At 45.2% G+C, this 27,460-nt stretch overlaps 1 protein-coding gene across 5 annotated transcripts in view; it reads right to left on the reverse strand.

Moving 5' to 3' along the window:
* The window catches only part of BRWD1 (bromodomain and WD repeat domain containing 1), a 614,838-nt gene that overhangs the window by 541,518 nt on the left and 45,860 nt on the right, over positions 1-27,460 (reverse strand). The window lies entirely within an intron of this gene.

Consider the following 27,460-nt stretch of genomic DNA (forward strand, 5'->3'; position numbering starts at 1 on the left):
AACACATATAAGAGCCCTTTCTCCAGCCATGGTTGGACTAACACGCCCAAACCCACATTTCCGGGCTCATATCTTCAGCTGTAAAAGCAATCTGCCTTTGTTTACAGCTGAGGCCATCAGACAAAAATATCTTTAGTGCTTCCTGAACGTTATTGGAGCTATTACTTTCTTTAAAACGAGACTGCCCAGGGATACTGGGTAGTGTAATCTACAATTACCAGTATGTAATGTAATGTAATGCAATGTAATTTATTTCTTATATACCGCTACATCCGTTAGGTTCTAAGCGGTTTACAGAAAATATACATTAAGATTAGAAATAAGAAAGGTACTTGAAAAATTCCCTTACTGTCCCGAAGGCTCACAATCTAACTAAAGTACCTGGAGGGTAATAGAGAAGTGAAAAGTAGAGTTAGAGGAAAAATAAAAATAAAATAAACATTTTAACAAGACAGCATTGATCTAAATACTTTGGAAGGTAGAAGAGAGGAGAGAAAGGAATAGAAGCATGATGAAGTGATGAAGTGGAGCAAGTAAGTTTAGTAGGAGCGATTGACGTTTCCAGAAAGGGCTTCTTCAGGGAAGAGACTTGGCCGACAGTCCCAGGATGCCTATGTCTCCTCCCCTGAGATGTTCTCCCATCCATGCATTCCCTCCCAGACACACTGCCCGTGCCCCAGCCGCTCCAAGGAGGATCTTCTTAGCGGATTGCAGGGGGGGAAGAGTTAACACTCTTGGTAGTATCGGGTCTGTGTGCTCTCGGTGGTTGTGGCTGGTCTCGTTGCTGCTTAGGTGTAAAAGCAGTTGATCTCCACTGCTGCTGATATTTAAAAGCAGGCAGATTGATCTCTCCAATGGACTGCAGGGGGAGGAGTTCACACTCCTGGCAGGATCGGGTCTGTGGGCTCTTGATGGTTGCGGTAGGTCTCCCTGCTGCTTGTATGTAAAAGCAGTTGTTTTTCTACTGCTGCTGATATTTAAAGCAGGTAGATTGATCTCTTAAACGGGATATAGGGGGAGGAGCTCACATGCCTGGCTGGATCGGGGCAAGGGCTCCTATTATAGGCAGCTGGTCTTGCTGCTACTTAGGTGTTAAAGCAGTTGATCTTCCTAGTGGACTGCAGGAGGTGTGGAGCTCACACTCCTGTCATGATCTGGTCTATGGGCTCTTGGTAGTTGCGGTTGGTCCCAATGCTGCTTAGGTATAAAAGCAGTTGTTCTCCCACTGCTGCTGATATTTAAAAGCAGGTAGATTGATCTATCCAATGGAATGCTGGGGGAAGATCTTATATGTCTGGCTGGATCGTGGCAAAGGGTTCCCGGTAGTGGCGGCTGGTCCTATTGCTGCTTAGGTGTAAAAACAGTTGATCTTCTTATCGGATTGTAGGGGGGGCGGATCTCACATTCCTGGCAGGTTCGGGTCTGTGGGTTCTTGGTGGTTGCGGATGGACCCGCTGCTGCTTAGGTGTAAAAGCAGTTGTTTTCCCAATGCTGCTGATATTTAAAAGCAGGCAGATTGATCTCTCCAACAAATTGTATGGTGAAGAGCATACACGTCTGGCTGGATTGGGACAAAAGCTCTCGATAGTGGCGGCTGGTCTTGGTGCTGCTTAGGTGTAAAAGCAGTTGATCTCCTACTTCTGATGATATTTAAAAGCAAGCATATTGATTTTTCCAACGGAATGCTGGGGGAAGAGCTTACTTGTCTGGCTGGATCAGGGCAAAGGGCTCTCGGTAGTGGTGGTTGGTCCTGTTGCTGCTTAGGTGTAAAAAACAGTTGATCTTCCTAGTGGACTGCAGGGGGAGGTGGAGCTCACACTCTTGGCTGGATCGGGTCTGTGGGCTCTTGGTAGTTGTGGATAGTTCCGCTGCTGATACCCAGCAAAGGTATGGTCAAGAGGTCCTACAATATCCATGCCTACTTGGTCTAATAGTTTTCCCATGGCCAGTAAAGGAAATAGGGGAATTTTCTTGAGCAAGTTTTGAAGCATTTGCTGACATTCTGGGTGGGGGGGCGACAGAATTTACTTACAGCTTGATATATCCCAGGCCAAAAGAATCAGGCCCCTATGCCTCGGTAGCATCACTTGTTCTATTTTTTGTAAGCCTGCGTCTTTTATCGCCTTATACAACAAACTATTCTTGGTCTTAAAGAAGGGATATTGTATATTTTCTTCTTAAGGCATCAGGGTCTGGGTTCTCTCTCAAATACAGACATCTATATTTTCAATCACCTTCACTATGGAATGCCATGCCTTTGCATTTAAGGAAGGAAACATCCTTGACTCTTCAAATTTAACAACCACTGCAGGGAATGCAGGGAATCCAAAACACTCAGCATAGCAGCGGAAAAACACAAAAATGAAATTATGTACTTACCCTGGTAAGCTCTTTTCCAGTAGATAGGCGAGACATTCTAGACCAGGGGTGTCAAAGTCGATCCTCGAGGGCCGCAATCCAGTCGGGTTTTCAGGATTTCCCCAATGAATATGCATGAGATCTATGTGCATGCACTGCTTTCAATGCCTATTCATTGGGGAAATTCTGAAAACCCGACTGGATTGCGGCCCTCGAGGACCGACTTCGACACCTGTGTTCTAGACCATAGGGTTATTTCCCACTACTCACATGGGTTGCAGAAGAGAACTGTAAGTTTTTCACTCCGCCTCTAGGGTACATCACAGGCTAGCTTAGCTCCTCCCATCATTCCATACCCAAACATAGAGAGACACTACCATCTGTGAAGTAGATGCACCTGTAACGCCAGGCTAAACAAGTGTTCTGCTCAAAACAAACAAACAGTACTATTAATCATCCACATAAATTTCAAAGAAGTTCAGGAACTACTCCCATAACATAGAGAACATGGTCACAAAACTCTCCCTAGCCCCAAAAGGCTGACCGGCTTCCACAAAACAGATAGGAGAAGAGTCATTCCATGTCAAGTGGACCAGGAGCCCACACTCAACCCCCTTGAAATCCAACCAAATTTTACAGGGGTGTTGTCTAGGGTCTCAAATGAAACTGCAAAAATTTTTGGATCTATCTCAATTTGGTCAGGAGCTAGGGGTTGTTGAACAAAAGCAATCAATCCACTCCCATGCCTCGTGTGACCTAAAATGCTAATTTGCTTGAGCACGGCAGCAGAAGGAAACTACCTAGGACTCTGAAATTTTGCAATTTGGTACAACACCTTGGGGCAAGTTTCTGTGCCAAGTTTAAAATCTTTTGCAAACGTGCTTCCATTTCTACAGGTCAGTAAAGTAGGTAAAAAAATTCACAAATGAAAATTTATGGCAAAGTTTGGCTCCATACTGCTACTGGTAGGCAAGTCAGCTGAGGGTACAACTTTACCAGCAGACATGTAGCCTTATTTCAATTGCATTTCTTTAACTCTCTGAAGTACATGATCTCTCCCTTCCCAGTGTAGTTTCCCATATATGTCTTATTTACTATCAAACAACTTGTATTTCTCTTCCCTTTTTTTCCTTTTGTTTTAATATGTTTGTAATATTAGTTTTTAATATGTCTTACAAGATTTAATTTGTGTCGTCTGTTTTGTTGTCACCTAAATTTTGTAATTTTACTGATTTGTACATCGCTTAGAATTTTGAATAAGCGATCAATCAAATTTATATTAATCTTGAAACATGTACCATGAGGTACTTCCAAGATTTACAAAACAAGCCTTTACAATGAAGTGAAGCTGAAGATATGACCATTCAAAAAAAATATGGCTTTATGCATATATGCAAATTTTCACTTTTTCAGATTCAAATATCTCTAATGTGTAGTTTTTGTTTTGCATTTTATATCATTTGAAAGAGCATGTTTTTTTGCTACAGAAGCTGTCCTGTTTCATCTTGGACCCAAACTTTCTTTGGTGAGAATTAAAGCTTCAAAGGTAAGCATTAGTTGTATATGCGCATGAATGTTTAATATTGAAAAGAGGCATGTTTAACACAAACCATGTTGTATGCAAATGAACAAGGTACATGAAGTTTCACAGTTAAGTTCAGATTGTTACTGTTTTATGATCCCCTGCCTTGTATCCATACATTTTCATATACCCACTGCCACTGGTCGTGAAGATCATGACAAACCTAGGGACACAGACATCTGACATGAACTCTGAAATCTGCCAGCAGGCACAGGGCGGGTGTCTAGAATGTCTCACCATCTACTGGAAAAGAGCCTACCAGGGTAAGTATATAATCTCCTTTTCCAGTGCAATAGGTGAGACATTCTAGACCAGGGGCGCCCAAAACGTTGATCGCGATTGACCAGTTGATCGCTCAGGCAACGTGAGTCGATCGCAGAGCCTTGCGGTTTCCCTTCTCTTTTTTTCCCCTCCTGACTGGCGTGCAATTAATCTGCCTCTTGGAGAATACCGGCCAATCAGAGTGCTGGTAGGGTGGGGTTAGAAGGTCGGCGGGGGATAGAGCTTAGCACCGTAGTACGCGAGACAGAAGAGGTGCACAGGTGTTTGGGCAATTGGGCCATTTGTTGCCTGTGAAAATCACCTGTTGTGGTAAGAGCCAAGGATGGGAAGAGTTGCTTTGGGACACAGTATGGCAAGTCTGAAATTTCACCTGCAATCAGGTAGAACATGTAGTTCGGACCCAAAGAAAAAATGAGTATAATCTTAGATTAGAGAAAAAAAACGAGGAAATTGTATACTCAGGGTGGAATCTTAAAACACAGAAGCTGAATAAGATCATCTTAAAATGAATTGTAGAAAAGATAAAAAGACCCAAATTAAGTTTAAAATAAATGAATAATCCAAGAAGTGAAATAAGTGATCCAAAGTGTTCATGTTGGACAGTGATTGGTGACTAAATCATGTAGTAAATTAGTGCAGTAAATTAGTAAAAGATGAATGTTGAAAATAGGTAAAAAAGAAGTCCAAATTTCAAATGTTATATATTCAAAGAATGCTACTATGTTTCCCCGAAAATAAGACCTACCCCGAAAATAAGCCCTAGCCTAGCATGATTTTTGGGGTAGGTCTTAATATAACCCTACCCTAAAAATAAGCCCAGCCTAGTCCCTGGATTCACCGGCGGCAGCACTTCCCCCTGCCAAATTCCCGCTGACCCTCCATCTTTCCCTCCTATCAGAACCCCGCCAACCGCAAACCCTACATACCTTCCTCCAGAGCAGCATTGGGCTGGCAGCACTCTACACAGGCTGCTTGACGGCATTCTCTTGCCAGGGCCTTCCATGTGCCGCGTTACTGACGACATCATCAGTGATGCAGCGGAAGGAATTCCCAAATGGGAGAAGGCCACCAAACAGCCTGTGTAGAGTGCTATCGGCCCGCCGCTGCTCTGGAGGGAGGTATGTAGGGCTTGGTGTCGGCAGGGTTCGGATGGGATGGAAGGATGGGAGGGTCAGCGGGGGTTGGTGGTGTTCAAGGGTTCTGCTGCATGAGGGATGGGAAGGATAGAAGTTAAGCAAGGGTTCTGCTGCACAAAGGGATGCGAAGGAAGGAGGGAAGGATAGAAGCTGAGCAAGGGTTCTGCTGCAAAGGGGGATGGAAAGGATAGAAAGATGCTGCAGAGGGAAGGCACAAGGGGATGAGTAAGGGGAGGAAAGATGTTGTATATGTGGGGGAGAGGAAGAATTGGGGTGAAGGAGAGGAAGTACTGGGCCATGGTGCGCCCTCACCTGGAGTACTACGTCCAGCACTGGTCGACGTACATGAAGAAGGACACGATACTACTCGAAAGGGTCCAGAGAAGAGCGATTAAGATAGTTAAGAGGTTGGAGGAGTTGCCGTACAGCGAAAGATTAGAGAAACGGGGCTTCTTCTCCCTCGAACAGAGGAGATTGAGAGGGGACATGATCAAAACATTCAAGGTACTGAAGGGGATAGACTTAGTAGATAAGGACAGGTTGTTCACCCTCTCCAAGGTATGGAGAACGAGAGGGCACTCTCTAAAGTTGAAAGGGTATAGATTCTGTACAAACGCAAGGAAGTTCTTCTTCACCCAGAGAGTGGTAGAAAGCTGGAACGCTCTTCCGGAGGCTGTTATAGGGGAAAACACCCTCCAGGGATTCAAGACAAAGTTAGACAAGTTCCTGCTGAACAAGAACATGCGCTGTTAGGGCTAGTCTCGGTTAGGGTTCTGGTCTTTGACCAGAGGACCGCCACGTGAGCAGACTGCTGGGCATGATGGACCACTGGTCTGACCCAGCAGCGGCAATTCTTATGTTCTTAAGGGAGAGATGATCATGTACAATACATGAAAAAAATAAGCCCTACCACGAAAATATGACCTAGTGTGTTTTTTGGGCCCAAAATTAAGACAAGACAGTGTCTTATTTTTCGGGAAACATAGTAGCTGAAAGCCAGTGAGCTACGTAAAAGGGAGTAGGTAGGACAATTTGAACCCAATAGTGTGGTAAGTTGAAGTTGTTTTAACATACTGTGTGTGGTTTGTTAATATGATTATTTGAGCTTATGATAATGAGTGGGAACAAGTTAGTGTTTGTAATGACTAATAAATTAAGCCAATACTGGTGTTTAGATAGATGAAACACAATGACATGAATGGTTGTTTTCTTTGAGAATCATGTTATATTATTACAGTATATTTATAGACCGCTAAAACCTTCCAGTTCGATGCGGTTTACATAAGCAAGAGACTGTACAAATCAGCAAATTACAAAATTTGTGTGTCATTAATTTCCCCAAAATCTTACATCTATCTAATGTACTCATACCTGGGGCAATGGGGGATAAGGTAACCCACCCTTAAGCATAGATGTCTTGAAATCACTAACACAATTAATATCAAATTTTATCTGGGCTTTTTTCCCCTTATTTTTCTCTCCAGTGTGTCTATGGATCCACTCCAGTTTGCTGCCTTTTCCTGATCAGCTAGTTAGGGAAGAACTTGGAAAAACTTCAGTATATGTAAAAAGCATGCTTGGTTCTATGACAATACTGCGCAAGCTACTACAAAACTCCAGCAAACATATCAGTGTCAGAGACTACTAGAAACCTCACTTAAGACAGAAATAATCTGTTTTGATAATCCGCCGCTAAACTGCATACAGGCTAAACTGCGGGAAAACAGTTTAGCGAAGGTCTTAAACTTTTGAAAATCTTGCCCCTAGTTAGCGGCTTCCAATTTATTTCTACTAAAGATAGGGTCTAAAAATTAGTGGGGGAGTTGGACCACGTAAGAAACCAAAAACGTACTACTTCCATTCAGAATGGGAGGAGGATTTTTTTTCACAATGTCATATTCAAAGTGTGTTTGTCTAATATGCCAATCTACTATCGCTATTCCGAAGAAAGGAAATGTGGAACGACACTTTCAGATTGTTCGTAAAAAGTACGACACTGACTACCCACCAAAAAGCGAGCTAAGAAAGAGAAAGGTGAGGGAACTGAAATCACAGTTGTCTGGACAGCAGTTATTTTTATCACAGCTAACCTCAAAAGCGAAGGCAGCCACCGAAGCATCGTTCAGGGTGAATTATGCCATCATTAAACACAAAAAATCCTTCCAAGATGGGCAGATGATAAAGAAGCATTCGTTGAAGCAGCTGACTCGTTGTTTCGGGACTTCAAAAACAAACCAGAGATATTATCTGCAGTCAAAGCTCTCCAGCTATCAAGAAACACAGTTACATAGCGTTATGAAATAATGATGTAGCAGGTTTGGAAGGACATCACGGACTGTGAGTGTTTCTCGCTGCAATTGGATGAGTCTACAGACTTAAGCGACACAGCACAGTTTGTGCATTTTTATTTAGATGGTGTTTACAGATATGACTGCAAAAGAGGAGCTGTTAACAATACTACCATTGAAGGGACACATGCGAGGAGAAGACATTTTTCAGTGTTTCAAAAACTTTATGGAGCAAACCCAGCTCCCAGTGTGCAAATTGGCGTCAATCACCACGGACGGTGCTCCCGCAATGGTTGGCTCCTAGAAAGGATTTATTGCCAGGTGCAGGGAGGATGAGGCTTTCCCCAACTTCCTTAATTACCACTGTATAATTCACCAACAAGCATTATGCGCAAAAATGCTAAACATGAAGGAAAGAATGGATGTGGAAACAAAGATCGCCTGTTCTATTCGAGCCAGATCTCTTCAAAGATGTCCGTTCCATGCACATCTGGAAGTTGACTGTGACCATTTTGAATTGTTACTACACACTGATGTGAGATGGCTCAGTAGGGGGATATTCCTGCAGAGATTTCAAGAGATTTGTCTGGAGATAAAGGAGTTTCTCCTTGTTGCTAAACATGTAGAATACAACCAACTAAATGACGACCAGTGGCTGCTAGACTTGGCATTTTTAACCGATCTGACCAACATGTTGAATGATCTCAATGTAGAACTGCAAGGAAAAGACAAAACCATGGTCAAATTGATCAGCTCAGTTAATGCTTTCAAAGGAAAGATACAACATCTGTCTTCAAAGCTGCAGCGTTATGATTTGGGAAACTTTTAAAACCTCATGTCAGAGGTGGAGACGCAGCAAAAGGCTTGTGTGCAACTCGACAGTGACCGCTACACTCAGCAGATTGACAATTGTCTTTCAGAGTTTGACAGATGCTTTCAAGACTTTGCTTTACTCGAGCCAGTTTACTACATTTATGTGCTACCCATTTCGTGAAGATGTTGAGGTTGATTTACTCGCATCAAAAATTGCAACACTGTTTCATCTGAACTCATCTGGAGTGGAGGAGGAGATTTTCATACTACAGGCTGACATTGAGCTGAAATCTAGGGCTCATGAACAGTTCTGGAACTTACACCCTGAGGAAAAGTACCCAAACATGAGGAAATGTGCTACCTTCTTGACTGCATTATTTGGCTCAACTTATTTATGTGAGTCAGCCTTTTCCCACATGAAGATTATGAAGTCCAAATACCATTCCACCATGATTGATGATCATTTGGAAGTCTGTTTGAGGCTGGCTATCAGCAACTACTGTCCAGACTATGCAACTATGGCTGATTCCATTCAGGCCAAGTCGTCATCAGAGTAAGGTAATGGCCAAAAATGTACATAATTGTATTGTGCCATACATGTTCATGCTGTTTTGCAAGGTAAACAATATATATTATAAATATAAATGAGAGGCGGTGGGTCATATTCGCCGTTGGAAGAGTTACACGCTCATCTGGGGAGCTTATTTGGCTTCCTTAACCCCGTGGTCGTAGTCTCCTTGTGAATATTTTATCTTAAGGAACCTCTTGGAGAGTTCCTCTTAAGGAGCCTTGAGGCCTGATCGACGCTTGCCCGGCCCGGAGTCTGAGAGCTTCTACCCCAGAATCCCATCGTCCATCGGCCCGGCTTTTCTCCAGGGCTTCTCGTCGGTGTGATGAGCGCAGCAGCAGCAGAGCAGGGGTCCCTTGTAGGCCCCAGCTCCAGCGGCACCAGCACACACCAACAACAGCGCCGGGCGGCTTTTCCGCAGAGGAGGAGTTCTTGCAGTCGCCTTGGGCCTCGTCTGGGATAGTCTCCTTGGAGCAGCCGTTCAGGGTGGCAGCTGGAGCACGGGCAGTGTGTCATGGGGAGGAATGCATGGAGGAGACCATCGCAGAGGAGGAGACATGGGCATCCTGGGACTATCAACCAAATCTCTTCCCTGAAGAAGCCCTTTTTCTGGGAACGTAATCGCTCCTCCAAAACTTACTTGCTCCACTTCATCACTGACGCTGAAACCGTGGATTGAAGACAAAGTTTTATTTTTATTTTTCTTTCCTGTTTATGAATTATTTTTAATCTTATTCATTGCTTTGCCACTTGTTTTATTTTGTTCTATTTTTATCACTTAAATTTCTCCAGAATCCTATTGTTCAACAGTTCCTCCTTCTGCATCTATTCCTTTCTCTCCTCTCTTCTACCTTCCAAAGTACTTAGATCAATGCAGTCTTGTTTGAATGTTTATTTTCTTATTTTTTCCTCTATCTCTATTTTTCACTTCTTTATTACTCTCCAGGTACTTTAGTTATATTGTGAGCCTTCGGGACAGTAAGGGAATTTCTAAGTACCTTTTCTTACTTATAATTTTAATGTATATTTTCTGTAAACTGCTTAGAACCTAACGGATTAGCGGTATATAAGAAATAAATTACATTACATTAAATTACATTACCTTTTGCTCAGTATCGGATACAGTCTGTTATTTATCTTTATCTTCTCTTCTTCATTTCTCTCTTTCTTTGCTTCTCTTTTGGGCGGAGGGGATTTTGTGTTCCCAGGGTCATCAGAGTTTAAGACTTGCGGGTCGCAAACGGTACTATTAATCTTTTGAAGGGGGGTTCCTGGGGGTTTGGTTACGGGTGAGAAAGGTTGTCTTTCTCTATTGTTACTTGTGTATGTTGGTTATTGTTGACTACTGTTGGCTTTGCATTTTTGTATTCTGTGTTTGCGGTATAATAAAAAACAGATTTGAACATAAATATAAAGTACACTCAGTATATATATATAAATAAATATATGTTTAGCATTTTTATTGTTGGTAGATTATTTTGATTTGGTCATTTTAAAAGTAGCTCGCAAGCCAAGAAAATGTGGCCAACCCTGTTCTAGTATAACTTTAGTATCATATAATCCACTCTATTGGGGGAGTCTAGAATAAATGCAAATTTATCTATTTATCCATGTATCTATATTTTGAATCCAGGAACGAGGCTTCAGAGCTTGGAGCTCTACGTTTAGTCAGTGTAGTTAGAATCCACGTTTCCTCCACAATTCAATCATTGGCCAAAAACCTGATTCTCTATATTTTTTATTTTGTAACCTTCAACCAATTTAATAAAATTATTCTGTCTTTAAGAATGTTTTACATGAATAACTATTGTATATTTTCTAATTTTTAGAGAATACTGTGCCTGACTATTGGCCCTGAAACAGCGGAAAAAGTAATGCTCTGTGAAACGCTGGCCTTGTCGGCTCCAGTTGGGGTTCCAGCTGTTTAATAAATGGCATATATAAAAAGAGAGTGTTAAAGATTAAGTAATCACCTGTTAGTATTTTTCAAATCGTTCGGATGGTCTATTACAGTGTTTTTACACCTATGGACCGGCAGAAAAGCACAGTTACTTACCGTAACAGGTGTTATCCAGGGACAGCAGGCAGATATTCTTGACTGATGGGTGACGGCACCGACGGAGCCCCGGTACGGACAATTTTAGAGTGATTGCACTCTAAGAACTTGGAAAGTTCTGGTATGCCGCACCGCGCACGCGCGAGTGCCTTCCCGCCCGACAGAGGCGCGCGGTCCCCAGTTAGGATAAGCCAGCTAAGAAGCCAACCCGGGGAGGTGGGTGGGACGCAAGAATATCTGCCTGCTGTCCCTGGATAAAACCTGTTACGGTAAGTAACTGTGCTTTATCCCAGGACAAGCAGGCAGCATATTCTTGACTGATGGGTGACCTCCAAGCTAACAAAAGGAGGGATGGAGGGAAGGTTGGCCATTAGGAAAACAAATTTTGCAAAACAGATTGGCCGAAGTGTCCATCCCGTCTGGAGAATGCATCCAGACAATAATGAGATGTAAAATTATGAACTGAGGACCAAGTAGCAGCCTTGCAGATTTCCTCAATAGGAGTGGAACGGAGGAAAGCTACAGATGCTGCCATCGCTCAAGACTCTATGGGCCGTGACAGAACCTTCCAGTGTCAGTCCGGTCTGAGCATAACAGAATGAAATGCACGCTGCCAGCCAATTAGACAACGTACATTTAGAAACAGGACGTCCCAATTTATTCGGATCAAAGGACAGAAAGAGTTGGGGAACCGATCTGTGGGGTTTCGTACGCTCTAGATAGTAAGCTAGAGCCCTCTTACAATCCAAAGTATGCAGAGCCTGTTCCCCAGAATGAGAGTGAGGTTTCGGAAAGAAGACAGGCAGAATAATGGATTGGTTGAGATGGAATTCAGAGACAACCTTAGGGAGAAACTTTGGATGTGTACGCAGAACCACCTTGTCATGATAAAAGACCGTAAAAGGTGGATCTGCAACTAGTGCATGTAGCTCACTGACCCTCCTGGCAGAGGTAAGAGCAATAAGGAAAAGTACCTTCCAAGTGAGAAACTTGAAAGGAGTGGTAGCCAAAGGTTCAAATGGAGGCTTCATTAAGACGGAAAGAACCACATTGAGATCCCAGATAACAGGAGGGGCTTTAAGAGGTGGTTTCACATTGAAAAGACCCCTGGACACCAGGGGATGAGCTGAGAGAAGTTTTCCATGAACCGGCTCATGAAAAGCAGCAATGGCACTGAGGTGGACTCTGATGGAAGAAGACTTAAGGCCAGAGTCAGACAAAGAAAGCAAATAATCCAACAATGTCTCCACTGCCAGGGAAGTGGGATCAAGATGATGAAGAAGACACCAGGAAGAAAATCGTGTCCACTTCTGATGGTAACATTGCAGAGTGGCTGGTTTCTTGGAGGCATCTAGAATGGAACGAACGGGCTGAGACAAAATAGTATCATGAGAAGTCAGCCCGAGAGATACCAAGCTGTCAGGTGCAGAGACTGGAGGTTGGGATGTAGAAGGGTCTCCTGATGCTGTGTAAGCAGAGAAGGAAACAGTGGAAGAAGAAAAGGTTCCCTGGAACTGAGTTGAAGTAGAAGGGAGAACCAATGTTGCCTGGGCCACCTAGAAGCAATCAGAATCATGGTGGCTCGTTCCTTCTTGAGCTTGAACAAGGTTCTTAACATGAGAGGCAGAGGAGGGAAAGCGTACAGGAACAGATTGGACCAGTCGAGGAGAAAAGCATCCGCTGCCAGACGGTGAGGAGAGTAGAGTCTGGAGCAGAATAGGGGCAGCTGGTGATTGTGAGGAGCTGCAAAAAGGTCTATCTGAGGAGTGCCCCATTGAGCGAAGATGGACTGTAGAGTGAAAGGATCGAGTGCCCACTCGTGAGGCTGGACAATTCTGCTGAGCTTGTCCGCTAAGGAATTCTTTTCTCCCTGAATGTAGATAGCTTTCAGGAATAGATGGTGATTTATGGCCCAAGTCCAGATCTTCTGGGCTTCCTGGCACAAGAGGCGAGAGCCCGTCCCACCCTGCTTGTTGATGTAGTACATCGCAACTTGATTGTCTGTGCACAGCAGGAGTACTTGAGGAAAGAGAAGATGTTGGAAGGCCTTGAGGGCATAAAACATCACTCTGAGTTCCAGGAAATTGATGTGATGCTTCTTTTCCTGGGCTGTCCAAAGGCCTTGAGTTTGGAACTCGTTCAAATGAGCTCCCCAGGCATAAAGGGAGGCGTCGGTGGTGATGACTAGTTGATGAGGAGGTAGATGGAACAGAAGACCTCTGGAGAGATTTGAGGATATCAACCACCATTGTAGAGACTGACGAAGAGATGATGTGACAGATATGTGACGTGAGCAAGGATCCATCGCTTGGGACCACTGGGTAGCTAGGGTCCATTGAGGAGTGCGCAGGTGAAGACGTGCGAAGGGTGTGACATGAACTGTGGAGGCCATGTGACCCAAGAGTATCATCATTTGCTTGGCAGAGATGGAAAGTTGTGGAAGCACCTGCTGACACAGAGATTGAAGCGTTTGAAGACGGTTGGATGGCAGGAACGCTCTCATGAGTACTGTGTCCAAGACAGCTCCGATGAATTGAAGTCTCTGAGTGGGGATGAGATGAGATTTGGATAGATTGATCTCGAACCCCAGAAGTTGAAGAAACAGGATGGTTTGGTTGGTGGCCAGGAGAACAGTCTGAGATGAATTGGCCTTGATTAACCAGTCGTCCAGGTAAGGAAAGACCTGAAGGTGGTGAGATCGTAGAAAGGCAGCCACCACAATCAGACATTTGGTGAACACTCTTGGAGAGGAGGCAAGACCGAAGGGCAGCACTTTGTATTGGTAATGACAACGACTGATCATGAAGCGTAGGTACTGTCTGGAGGCCAGATTGACCGGTATATGAGTGTATGCTTCTTTGAGATCGAGGGAACATAGCCAGTCGCCTTGATTGAGAAGAGGGTAAAGAGTGGCCAGAGAAAGCATTTTGAATTTCTCTTTGACCAAGCATTTGTTTAGATCGCGAAGATCTAGAATGGGTCTTAGATCTCCTGTCTTTTTGGGGACTAGAAAATAACGGGAGTAGAATCCCTGCCCTCTCTGATCTAGAGGAACTTCCTCTATAGCGTTCAGAAGGAGGAGGGATTGAACCTCTTGAAGAAGGAGGGAAGACCGAGGAGTGTTGAAAGCAGACTCTCTTGGCAGACTTTGGGCAGGAGGTGTCTGAAAGTTGAGAGAGTAGCCGTGGCGGATGATGTTGAGGACCCACAGGTCCGAGGTGATGATTTCCCAACGGCTTATGAAATGTATAAGGCGTCCTCCTATGGGCTGTGGAAGATGAGTAGAAGGAGGAAGACTGGCTATGTCCAGGAGAACCAAGTCAAAAGGGCTGAGTTGACTTTTGAGAAGGAGGAGGTTTCACTTGCTGTTGCTGATGGGCAGGTCGAGCAGGTTGCCTCTGTTGTTGCCTCTGACGCCTGGGTTGTTGCTGTGTCTGAGGTAAGGGACGAGCCACAAACCTTCGTTGATAGGCCGATTGTTGACGAAAAGGCCTAGAAGGTGGGGTCTTCTTCTTTGTCTTAAGGAGAGTATCCCATCGAGTTTCATGAGCTGAAAGTTTCCGAGTAGTAGAGTCCATGGATTCTCCGAACAGCTCATCCCCTAAGCAAGGTGCATTGGCCAGTCGATCTTGGTGATTGACATCGAGTTCGGACACTCTGAGCCAGGCCAGTCGTCGCATAGCCACTGACATAGCCGTGGCTCTAGAAGTCAGCTCAAAAGTGTCATAGATTGATCTGACCATGAACTTGCGCAGTTGCAAGAGCGATGAAGAAGTTTGGCGAAAGGCTGATTTCTTACGGTCAGGGAGATATTTCTCAAAAGATGACAAACTTTGAATAAGATGCTTAAGATAAAAGGAAAAATGGAAAGCATATTTTCCTGACCTGTTCGCTAGCATTGCATTTTGATACAGCCTTTTGCCAAACTTATCCATGGCCTTACCTTCCCTGCCAGGAGGGACAGAAGCATATACACTAGCCCCTGTGGATTTCTTTAAAGTAGACTCTACTAATAAAGACTCATGGGGGAGTTGAGGCTTATCAAAGCCTGGAATTGGTATAACCTTATATAAGGAGTCCAGTTTACGGGGAGCTCCTGGAATGGTCAAGGGTGTCTCTAGATTTTTGTAAAATGTCTCTCTTAAAATGTCATGGAGAGGCAGCTTGAGAAATTCCCTTGGAGGCTGGTCAAAGTCAAGAGCATCTAAAAATGCCTTGGATTTTTTGGATTCAGCCTCCAAGGGAATAGATAAAGAGTCACACATCTCTTTAAGAAAAGAGGTGAAAGAAGTTGCATCAGGTTTGGAAGATGGATCTAAACCAGAAGGATCCTCGTCCCCTGATGAACACTCTCCCTCAGAGAGGAAAGGCTCTTCTTAATCACCCCACAGATCAGGGTCCCTCACCTGAAAACTGCGGTCTCGTGACTCCGGTGTGGAGGGTTCTAGGTGTCGAGTTTTATGAGTCGACTTACCAGACCTCTGTGAACCGGTACCGGGAGATGTTAAAGGTTGTGCCGGTGCCGATGTTTGAACAGCCTGGTGTCTCGGTTCCGGTGCCAAGACTGGCATTGATACCGAAGAAGTGATGTGCCCCGTTACCGACAAAGTGGATGCCGATAAAGGGGGCTGCTGCACCGTCGGTACCGGCGGCTCAGACCGGACCGGGACTGGAAGGCTCGGAGTCAAAAGAGCAGGGAGTAGCTGTTGGAGTTGTTCCTTTAGCTGGACCTGCAGGACTGCGGCAATGCGCTCGTCCAATGAAGGCACCGGTACCGCTTTTTTCTTCTGCGGTACCTTGGGTGCCGCTCTACACTCCGAAGAGGAACCCGATGTCGAGGGGCTCACCTCAATCGGAGCGGAGCGCTTCCGTGGGCGCCTCGTGGTCGGCAGGATTGGACTCGCTGCTACTGAGACCGGAGGACGCTCCAACGGGGAAGGCTTCTTAGCCGGCTTACCTGCGGGGTGCGACGCAGGCGCGGTATCGCGCGGTGTCGACGAAGTAGGTGCCGACTGAGATGGAGCCGACGTCGGTGCCGGTGGTGCGGAATCAGACATCTCGGTGCCGAACAATAACTGCTGCTGTATCTGGCGGTTTTTAAGTGTTCTCTTCTTTAAAGTCGCACAGCTGGAGCAGGTAGACGCTCGATGGTCAGGACCAAGACACTGCAGACACCAGTTGTGTGGGTCTGTCAGTGAAATTGGTCGAGCGCACCGCTGGCACTTTTTAAACCCGGGTTGAGGGGGCATGAAAGTGAATACGGCTTCTGCCAAATCGAAGGCTGAGGCCTCGATGATGGCAATAGGCCCCGCCGGGGTTAACCGAAAACTGAAGAAAAAAATTAATTTTTTTTTTTTTTTTAGAGAAAAGAAAAGAAACAACGGAAATAAAATTTCCAAAAGGGTTTACGCGAGCGGGAAGGCGATATTTACTAGAAAAAAAGAACTTTCAACAGCCGTTGAAAGAAACGCGTCTTCTTAGCTCCGCGGAAACTAAGAAACTGGGGACCGCGCGCCTCTGTCGGGCGGGAAGGCACTCGCACGTGCACGGTGCGGCATACCAGAACTTTCCAAGTTCTTAGAGTGCAATCACTCTAAAATTGTCCGTACCGGGGCTCCGTTGGTGCCGTCACCCATCAGTCAAGAATATGCTGCCTGCTTGTCCTGGGATAATAAAATAATTATTTTGCAGACCGGCATCAGTCTGCGGACCGGCAGTTGAAGAGCACTGGGCTAAGTCGTGGGTCAGACCCCACCCCTTTCCGCCACAGACCCCACCCCATAATAGTACTAATTGTAACACTATTTTTTCCATTCATTTTTTTTTTTAATTAATTAATTAATTTATAGAATTTTATAATATTACCAAGCATATACATCTTGTACAGTAAAGTGCGGTCAAAGACATAATAAACTAAGTTCCCAAAATTGAAAATATACAGTAATAGACAGTTAGATTTGAAAATAAAAGTACATAAAGAAAATAAAGAAAAACTGATTTGATCGCACACTAGTCCTCAATAATTGGATCCAAGATTTAAAGAGTAGAACAAAATAAGTCAAATAAGTTAACAGGAAAACCATGTCTACTACAGTACAGGGAGCTGACCTTCTTTAGGCGCAGTTATTCCTTTCTCAAGACGTTTCACTGAGAGAAAACTTATCAGATGAGATGGCTCTGTAAAAATATATTTCAAGGATAAATATCTAACTACACATTTACATGGATATCTCAAAAAGAAAATACCCCCTATTTGAGTCACTCCAGGTTTCAGAAGTAGAAATTATTTCCTTCTTTTTTGAGTCTCTCTAGAGACATCAGGAAAAATCTGAATATGATGTCCCAGGAAGTCCTTGGATCTATTTTTAAAGAACAGTTTTAATATCCAATCCTTGTCTGGAGCCAAAGCCATAGACAACAAGAGAGTGGCTGAAACAGCCAAATCTCTATCCGATTGTTCCAGAATTGCGGAAATGTCCAGTGGTCTGTCCCGGGGTTCCTCAATTTTTTCTTCTTCTTTGGATTGGGACTTGGCGGGAAGATAGTATACTCTTGTAAGAGGAGGTAAAGAGCTTTCAGGAATTTCCAATATTTCCATAAAGCAACGTTTCACCATTTCTCTAGGGGAAGTTGATAAGATCTTAGGAAAATTTATAAGTCTCAAATTGTTAGCTCGGCCATTATTCTCCAGAGCTTCCAACTTCCTCCTGAGTATTATATTGTCTTTAACCAACAAATCTTGATTTTGTTTTAATGATGTTAGCTCCTTACTTGTATTTTGTGTGTCTATTTTTAGCTGAGATATGTTCTGTTTTATCAGTTTTATTTCTCCTTTCTGTTCTTTTAATTCTTTATCCAAACTTTTTATTTGAGGATTTAAGGAATTCCCCAAGTTCACTACCAAGTCCCATAGTGCTTCAAGTGTGACTTTAGGAGGTTTGGTAGGAGAAAAAAGTTGTAATTGTGTAGTATAAGACTGTTCTGAAATTAGTTTTACCTCAATGAAGTCTTGTGCTCCCCTAACCTCCGTTGTCCCGGTCGCAGGTCCTGGCAGAGAGAGCATGTCACTCTGAGTTGTTCCATTTGGCGAGCCTTCCATAACACTGGCCTCTGGAGATGAGAAAGCTACCTCTTCGGGTGCTTTCTGGTCCCGTGGAGAGCTGGCTGCCTGCGGCGTCGGTTGAAGGGTGGCGTCCTGACGTCGGGGCTAAGGGTAACATCAAGCCCTGAGGATCTCACCACCACACTACTCTCCGGCGGTGGCCCTAACGAGCTGGCTCCCGACTTTTCCTGCTCCCGCTGTAGACGCCGAAGAAAATCATTAATAGTAACCGAGGGAGCTATGGGTCGCCGGGAGGCTCCTCCAACGTTCCTGCCCCATCTCTTCGGCATTGTTGTTTGTAAGTAAATCTCAGCGGCGTCCTCTCTGCAGCAGAGATGCAGCGGACATCTTGGATCCAGAAGTATTAACCCATTCATTTTTTATATACACACACACAATATAATCTTATTAACAACACGGGTAGAACTCAAGGGTATGGCGGTATATAAAAATAAATTATTATTATAATGCTTAACCACAAAATTAAACAACATTCATTCCTACCAGAATACAGATAACCCCTATGCAAGCACAGGACCAAAAACTAAAAGTACTAATATATACAAACGAAACTCTAAGAAGGGAAGAAAGGAAGCCAGGGCAAGAAGAAGGGAAGCCAGGGCACGAAGCAGACCTCGGCGGGTGCAGTGTCCTTTCTTTTTTTTCCTTTTGTTTTCAGCGGCAGAGGGCAGGAGGAGGAAGCCACGAGGAGGAAGCCAGGGGAGGAAGGCAGAGCAGGCAGGAGGAACCGGGGTTGCGGCGAGAGGTAGCTCCGCCCACCCCCACCGCGTCACAGGTCGCGTCGGCACCCGGGCTCCCCTATAAGAAGAAGGGAAGCCAGGGCACGAAGCAGACCTCGGCGGGTGCAGTGTCCTTTCTTTTTTTTCCTTTTGTTTTCAGCGGCAGAGGGCAGGAGGAGGAAGCCACGAGGAGGAAGCCAGGGGAGGAAGGCAGAGCAGGCAGGAGGAACCGGGGTTGCGGCGAGAGGTAGCTCCGCCCACCCCCACCGCGTCACAGGTCGCGTCGGCGCCCGGGCTCCCCTTTAAGAAGAAGGGAGCCAACGGCGCCTAGCCGTTCGGCGCTCGGCAAAGGCGCTCGCCTTAGCGAGAGTACCTTTGAGAAGGAGCCCAGGCAGTCCAGCAGCAAATCTAACTTCTAAAAAACTTCAAAAAAAAAAAAAAAAAATTTTTTTCTTCTCTTCTCATTCTTTTCTCTCTCTCTACTTTTTCAGCTAGCTGCACGCCAGGCGCCACTCCCAATCAACGAGGAGCAAGGACAAAGAAATGGAGGCTACAGGAACCCAGGGGAGCTACCCAGTATTCTGCATTGAATGTCATATGTATGACCACCTCCCCTCCGGGAGGCAGGCATACATATGCAGTCGATGTCAGGAACTGGATAGCCTGAAGAAGGAGGTCGGGAGACTGCAGGTTCGAGTACAGGAACTGGAGGGACTGTGCACTATGGAGGAACAGTGCTGGACAACCGAGGACACCGCCAGAGAGGACAACATCACGGAATAGTTAGAGAGCTCGAGAAATTCATCAAAGAGGCCTGCAGGATGGTGGAGGCACAGGACCACCAACACCTCAGAGAAGAACCAACAGTCGGACGACCTAACCCACCAGACACCATAGGAGTAGGACCTTGTGGAGAATCTGGACAGGCAGGTGAGGAGAAGACCCAACAGAACCCAGAGGAAGGACTGAAGGACTGCGCCACTGACACAGACCTGAGACCAGAGAGACAGCTGAGGAAGGGGAGATCTGCTATCTTAGTGGGAGACTCAATCCTGAGAGGAGTGGACAGTCACATAGCTGGAGGAAGAGAGGACCGACTAGTGACATGTCTCCCGGGGGCCAGAACGAAGGATGTCATCGACAGAATCGAGAGGATCCTGGAAGGGGCTGAGACGGAGGAGACAGCTGTAGTAATCCATGTAGGAACCAACGACATCAGCAGGAGAAACTACAACAGGACTGCGCTACTGATCAGTTCAGGATCCTGGGGAGGAGACTGAAACTGAGGGCAAGGAAGATAGCCTTCTCTGAGATCCTGCCAGTACCGAGAGCGGATACAAGGAGGCAGAGTGAACTACAAGCAATAAATGGTTGGCTCAGGAGATGGTGCGAAGAGGAGGGTTTCCTTTTTATTCGGAACTGGACAACTTTCTTGGTAAAGAATAAGTTCTACAGGAGAGACGGACTGAATCTGAGCACGACTGGGACGAGGATGCTGGCATGCAACGTCCAGAGCGTCATAGACTTGGCTTTAAACTGAGGAAGAAGGGAAAGCCGACAGTCGATCTGACACATCGGACAAAAGTATCAAATAAAGATACTGAGCAAGGACATTGTAAAAGAGGGCTCGGAACTCAGTGGGAATTTTTTGAAGAAGGACCTAAGGATACAATACAGGGGGCCAAGGACACTGGGCAAGGAGATTGTAAAGAAGGGATCAGGACTGAGTGGGAATTTTTGGGAAAAGGACCTAAGGACGCAATGCAGAGGACTGAGTGGGAATTTTTGGGTAAAGGACCTAAGGACGCAATGCAGAGCACCAGGGCCAAGGATGTTGAACCAAAAATGGGGAAACGGGCTGAGGACAAAACAGACACCCCACAGGAGGAGGATGTCCAGGACGAGGCTTGGGGACTGGCAACTCATGAGGGGGTCGCCAGGAGTGCCAAACCACAAGGAAAACCAGCAAGAAAGGCGAACAACCAGGACTTACACTGCCTATACACTAATGCTAGGAGCCTAAGGGCTAAAATGGGAGAGCTGGAAGTCTTAGCCAGCAAAAAGGGCCTAGAATTAATTGGAGTCACAGACACATGGTGGACCGATGAGAATGAATGGGATGTGGCTTTGCCAGGGTTCAAACTCTACAGGAGAGATAGGCCACACAAAAAGGGTGGAGGAATAGCGCTATATATAAAGGATTCCATACCTTCAACCGGGATGGAAACAGCAGTAAGGGCGGATGACTTGGAATCACTATGGGTTAAGCTATCCGGAGGTTCTGGAGCAGACATAAAATTAGGTCTGTACTATCGCCCACCTGGACAAACGGAAGAAACCGACCAGGATCTGGAGGCTGAAATGAGGCAAGTATGCAAAAGCGGAAGTGTGGTAGTGATGGGGGACTTCAACTACCCGGGAATAGACTGGAGTATCGGGCACTCAAACTGCATGAGGGAGACCGCATTCCTGGAGGTCACAAGGGACTGTTTTATGGAACAGCTGGTCACAGAACCAACACGGGGGGATGCAACTCTTGACCTAATCTTCAACGGACTAGGGAGACCCGCCAAGGAGGTGCCGGTACTAGCCCCACAAGGAAACAGCAACCACAACATGATCCAGTACAGGCTAGAAATTGGATCTACAAAGGTGAATAGAACTACAACGACAGCACTCAACTTCAAAAAAAAGGGAATTATGATGCCATGAGGAAAATGGTGGGAAAGAAACTCAACAACGCCGCAAGGAAGATGGAGTCTGTAGAAAAAGCCTGGACCCTACTTAAGAACACGGTGCACGAAGCACAGACCCTGTGCGTCCCCAAGTTCAGGAAAGGGTGCAAGAAGAATAAAACTAAAAACCTAGTGTGGATAACAAATGCAGTGAAAAAGGCGATAAATGACAAGAAGGCATCTTTCAAAAAATGGAAAAAGGATCGATCAGAGGACAACCAAAAGGAATACAAAAAACACCAAAAGGAGTGTCACCGAGTGGTTAGGAAAGCAAAAAGAGAATATGAAGAGAGACTGGCGGGGGAAGCAACAAACTTCAAATCATTCTTCAGGTACGTCAAGGGGAAGCAACCAGCAAGAGAGGAAGTGGGACCCTTGGATGATGGAGACAGAAAGGGAGTGGTAAAAGAGGAAAAAGAGATAGCTGACAGGTTAAATGAGTTCTTCACGTCAGTCTTCACGAGAGAGGACACAACCAACATTCCGGAACCCGAGGAGATCGTAAAAGGAGATCAGGATGAAAATCTGGTCCAACTGGAGGTGAGCAAAGTGGATGTCCTTAGACAGATAGACAGGCTAAAGAGCGACAAATCGCCAGGTCCGGACGGCATTCACCCAAGGGTACTCAAGGAACTAAGGAACGAAATAGCTGAGCCACTTCGACAAATATGCAACCTATCCTTAAAAACTGGAGAGATTCCGGAAGACTGGAAAATAGCAAATGTCACGCCCATCTTCAAGAAAGGCTCAAGGGGAGACCCAGGAAACTACAGGCCGGTGAGCTTGACCTCGGTCCCGGGAAAGATGATGAAAGCATCTGGGAACACATCGAAAACACTGGGCAACTAAAGCCGAGCCAGCATGGCTTCTGCAAGGGCAGGTCATGCCTCACTAACTTATTATACTTCTTTGAGGGGGTAAGCAGCCAGGTGGATAAAGGGGAATCTATAGACATCATTATCCTTGACTTCTAAAAAGTCTTCGACAAGGTACCACATGAAAGACTGCTAAGGAAGCTATGGAACCACGGGGTGCAAGGGGAGGTCCACCGATGGATCAAAAACTGGCTGGCGGACAGGAAACAGAGGGTTGGAATAAAAGGCCATTACTCAGACTGGCAATGGGTCACGAGCGGAGTTCCGCAGGGGTCGGTGCTGGGACCGCTCCTGTTCAGTATATTTATCAACGACCTGGAGGCGGGAACAAAATGTGAGGTTATTAAATTTGCGGATGACACTAAACTATACAGCAGGGTCAAAACCATGGAGGACTGCGAAGACCTCCAAAAAGATCTGACAACGCTGGAAGAGTGGGCCGAAAAGTGGCAAATGAGCTTCAACATAGGAAAATGCAAGGTCATGCATGTAGGGAAAAAGAACCCGATGTTCACTTACAAAATGGGGGGATCACCGCTAGGGGTGAGTAACCTTGAAAGAGACCTGGGAGTGATGGTAGACACATCATTGAAGGCGTCAGCACAGTGCGCCACAGCCTCAAGGAAGGCGAACAGAATGTTGGGCATCATTAAGAAGGGTATCACAACCAGGACGAAGGAAGTAATCCTGCCACTGTATCGTGCAATGGTGCACCCGCACCTGGAGTACTGTGTCCAGTACTGGTCGCCGTACCTCAAGAAGGACATGGCGGTACTTGAGAGAGTCCAGAGAAGAGCAACTAAGCTAATAAAGGGTATGGAAGACCTCTCATATACTGACAGACTGAAGAAGTTGGGGCTTTTCTCCCTGGAAAAGCGGAGACTTAGAGGAGACATGATAGAAACCTTCAAGATCGTGAAGGGCATAGAAAGAGTGGACATGGACAGATTTTTCAAATTACGGGGAACCACAAGCACAAGGGGGCACTCGGAGAAACTGAAAGGGGAAAGGTTTAGAACAAACGCCAGGAAGTTCTTTTTCACTCAGAGGGTGGTGGATACATGGAACGTGCTACCGGAGAATGTGATAAGCAGAAGCACACTACAGGGCTTCAAAGAGGGTCTGGACAGGTACCTGGAGGACAAAGGGATTGAGGGGTACAGATAGGAGTAGAGGTAGGTAATAGGGATAGAATTAGAGGATCAGAGGCAGTTACAAAATTAGTCATGGACACTGTTCAGTCAATTAGGCCTGATGGGCCGCCGCGGGAGCGGACCGCTGGGCAGGATGGACCTCTGGTCTGACTCAGCGGAGGCAACTTCTTATGTTCTTATTCAAGACTCTGCATACAGTACACCCCCAGAGAAAAATAAACAAATTTATTTCTTCTTGAACAGTGCAAAACAGACAGCAAATGAAAATTCTCAAAATTAACACAATTTAATCACTAAATTGAAAATTAAATAATTCCCCCTACCCTTGTCTCCCTCCCTCCATGTGCCATCCCTTCATCATGGCAGTTGGGTAAGACTAAGTGTCCTACCCTCTCTTGTTTACAAACGCCTTGATTAAGCCAGCTGTCTCTCTTGTCTTCCTCCCCCTTCTGCAATTCTGCTATATCTGTTTTGAGATGTAGCGACCAGAATTGAGGTGCAGCTGCCCCATGAAGCGATATAATGACATTAAAACATTCTTATCTTTGTTTTCTGTAATGGGCTCTTGGGGTCTGAATAAGAATCTTACAGTAATCCCTCTTTGTCTATGTCACATCTAGAAAAATACCTCAGACTGCAGTTCAGAACAACCAATGGATTTACATGAAAAAAACAAGAACCTGAGCTTCTTTTGAAATAGTTTTGTTTTAATTTTATTCACTACCACAATCATTTTCCTGGAGATTAGGAAGAAAGACAACGCAGATGGTTGTTTGCAATAAATAATATTTAAAGCATTTAATATAGTATACTTTTCAATAGAACTTCTATTACAAATGCTCTTTCCAGATAAGTATAAATTTAATGCTTTGTAAAACCAAGAAAAACTTCTTAACTAGTGCTAGATTTTTGAAACACAAGAAACATACCAGCGCTCCCACCTGGCTGTTCTATGCTGCCCGCAGCCGGCTCCCTCTTCCTCACTGCCTGCGGCCTGCTCCCTCTTCCTCACTGCCGATCTGCGCCAAAACGTGCCTCGGGCCTGAGGAGATCAGTTCATAAAGCCACATGCGGCGGTGGCTCCTCATGCATCCCTCACATCATCCAGATGCCTTCCCTCTGATGTTGCAACATCAGGGAGAAGGCTGCCAGTTCTGGCGCAGGACGCGTGTAGGAGCCGCCGCCTGCAGCTTTGTGAACTGATCTCCTCAGGCCCGAGGAACAGACCAGCAGGAAATTTTTGTGGACCGGCGGTTGAAGAACACTGGTCTATTACATAAGTTCACAAACGAAGTGAATTTTCAAAATAAGGTCTTAAATGAATAAGAACAATTTTATTAAATTGGTTGACAGTGTCAGTCTATGATAAGACTAAGCGCAGAGTTCCAAACTCTGAGGCCTTTTTCTTGAATTCAAAATACAGATACATGGATAAATAGATAAGCATGCTAAATTTGCATTTATTCTAGATTCCCCCAATAGAGTGGATTATATGATACTGAAGTTATATTGGCTATTTGTACCACTTGGTTAGGTATATCTTGAGATATTGTGCTATAGCACCCCTGTTCTAGACCATAGGGATGTACAAAAGCAGTCCCCCAACTAGTCAGGGTGGGCTTGCTGTGCCAGCCAAGACCAAGAACCCGAAAGCTGAGTTCAGACAAGCAGCACTATCCACTCTGTAGAATCTGGCAAACGTGGGAAAAGACAGCCACATCGCCGCCCTGAACCAAAATAGCACATTTCTTTTTTTTTTTTTTTTAATCTTTATTAATTTTTAAACTTATAATAAGTGTGATAACATATCCATACAAATAGCCATAAATATATCACTTAATAATCAACAATGATACATATAATATTCTCTTATCTCCCCCCTCCCCACCCTTATCTATCATATAATCAATATTTATACAACATGTAACAATAAAAATACCCTCTCTCCCACCCCATAATTGAACTTGTAAATTTAAGGGAAACAAGATTTTTCTAATCATTACAATACTTTGTTAATGGCTCCCAAATATCTTTTTGCAAAATAGTACATTTCAAGTGGGGGAACACAGAGGATCACTGGAAAACCTTCAAAACCCCTCGAAATTAAGGTTTAGAAATCGTGGTTGGAGCCTGTCAGCTCCTCTCACACACGAACGTTAATCACAGAATTGCAGCAGCTCTCTAGCCTCGATTAAGAGCCAGAGTGAGAATTCACTTAAAAATTGCAATTCATGAATTTTTCAGGTGGGGAAATACAAAAGATGACTAAAAACTGAAGAAAAACCCACAAAATTAAAGTTTGAAAATCGTTGTTGGAGCTTGTCAGTTCCTCTTACTCACAGCACTGAACACAGACTGCAGCTGCTCTCTAGCCCCAATGAAGAGCCAGAGTGAGAATTCACTGCCACACTGCTAGAAAAGACCTCCTCAAGCTGATCTTCAGACTGCAGGTCAGACTCCACCATCTGACTATGCCTCCACCCCAGCGGTCCACCGACCTTGCAAGGAGATGGGCAGAGGTGCAAAAAACACAGCCTGCATGTTGTGGAACACTGCTGAGCCCCCTAAGCGTGCTGAACAGTCTGCACTCAACCCCCCGCTTAACAGGGAGTGAGAAAAGGTCAGGGATCAGCATGTCAGCTACAGACCGAAATCTGTGAATTTTCAAGCAGGCAGCACTTCAAATGTCCATAGAACGTGAAAGATAACGAAACTACGTCGAATTAAAAATAATAAATTTCAGCAAGCAGAACAAACACACTACAACCACATGTAGAAGAGAAAGACTGATGGGTGGAGCTAAGCTAGCCTGTGATGTACCCTAGAGGCAGAGTGAAAAACTTACAATTCTCTTCTGCAGACATACGAGTAGTGGGAAATAACCCTATGGTTTAGAACAGTGTTTTTCAACCTTTTTATACTTATGGACCGGCAGAAATAAAAGAATTATTCTGTGGACCGGCATCGGTCCGTGGACCGGCGGTTGAGAAACACTGGGCTAAGTCGTGGGCCAGACCCCGCCCATCTCTACCCAATCTCCACCCCAGACCCCGCCCCCATAATAGTACTAATTGCACCTTGCACGTCCCATGCCTCATCTGGAAGCCTTCCCTCTGACGTTCAGGCGCAGGATGCCCGTAAGAGCCACTGCCCGTGGCTTTGTGCACTGAATCAGTTAGGAAGAGGGAGCTGGCTTGAAGATAACATCGCATCGATCGCACCATGGACCGGCGGTTGAAGAACACTGTTTTGGGCCTGATGCATGTGCTGGCCCTGTGGACCGGCAGGAAATTTCTGTGGCCCGGCACTGGTCCATGGACCGGTGGTTGAAGAACACTGGTCTAGAATGTCTCACCTATTACACTGGAAATCTACTTAGCTTGCCCCAATAACAGCTATGCTCCGTCGGACACTCATCAGCTGTTTCCAGCAGCAATCTACTTCACAAACTGCAGAAGCAAAGGCAGAGATCCCAGAGTTCCATCCAGGTTAAGGTGGAGTCCATCCTTTCAGAATAGGCTCCCCTTTTCACAGAAGGTAGCCCAGCTTCTAACAAATCTAAAGCCCTCATTCCTGCACCATTGTATCAATCACACATTGAGACTACGGAGCTTTGCTTGCCTTTTGGGTCCTGCACGTGAAACTGGAAGCATTTCAGAAAATGCTACCCCTGGAAGAACTAGATTTCAGCTTTCTACTAAGAGAAGAAATTTGGTTTCCAGAACCTCCCTCCCACATTTTCCTATGTCACAGGTACAGACATATACCAAA

The sequence above is a fragment of the Geotrypetes seraphini genome, chromosome 4, assembly GCF_902459505.1.
Source record: "Geotrypetes seraphini chromosome 4, aGeoSer1.1, whole genome shotgun sequence".
Classification (NCBI taxonomy): domain Eukaryota; kingdom Metazoa; phylum Chordata; class Amphibia; order Gymnophiona; family Dermophiidae; genus Geotrypetes; species Geotrypetes seraphini.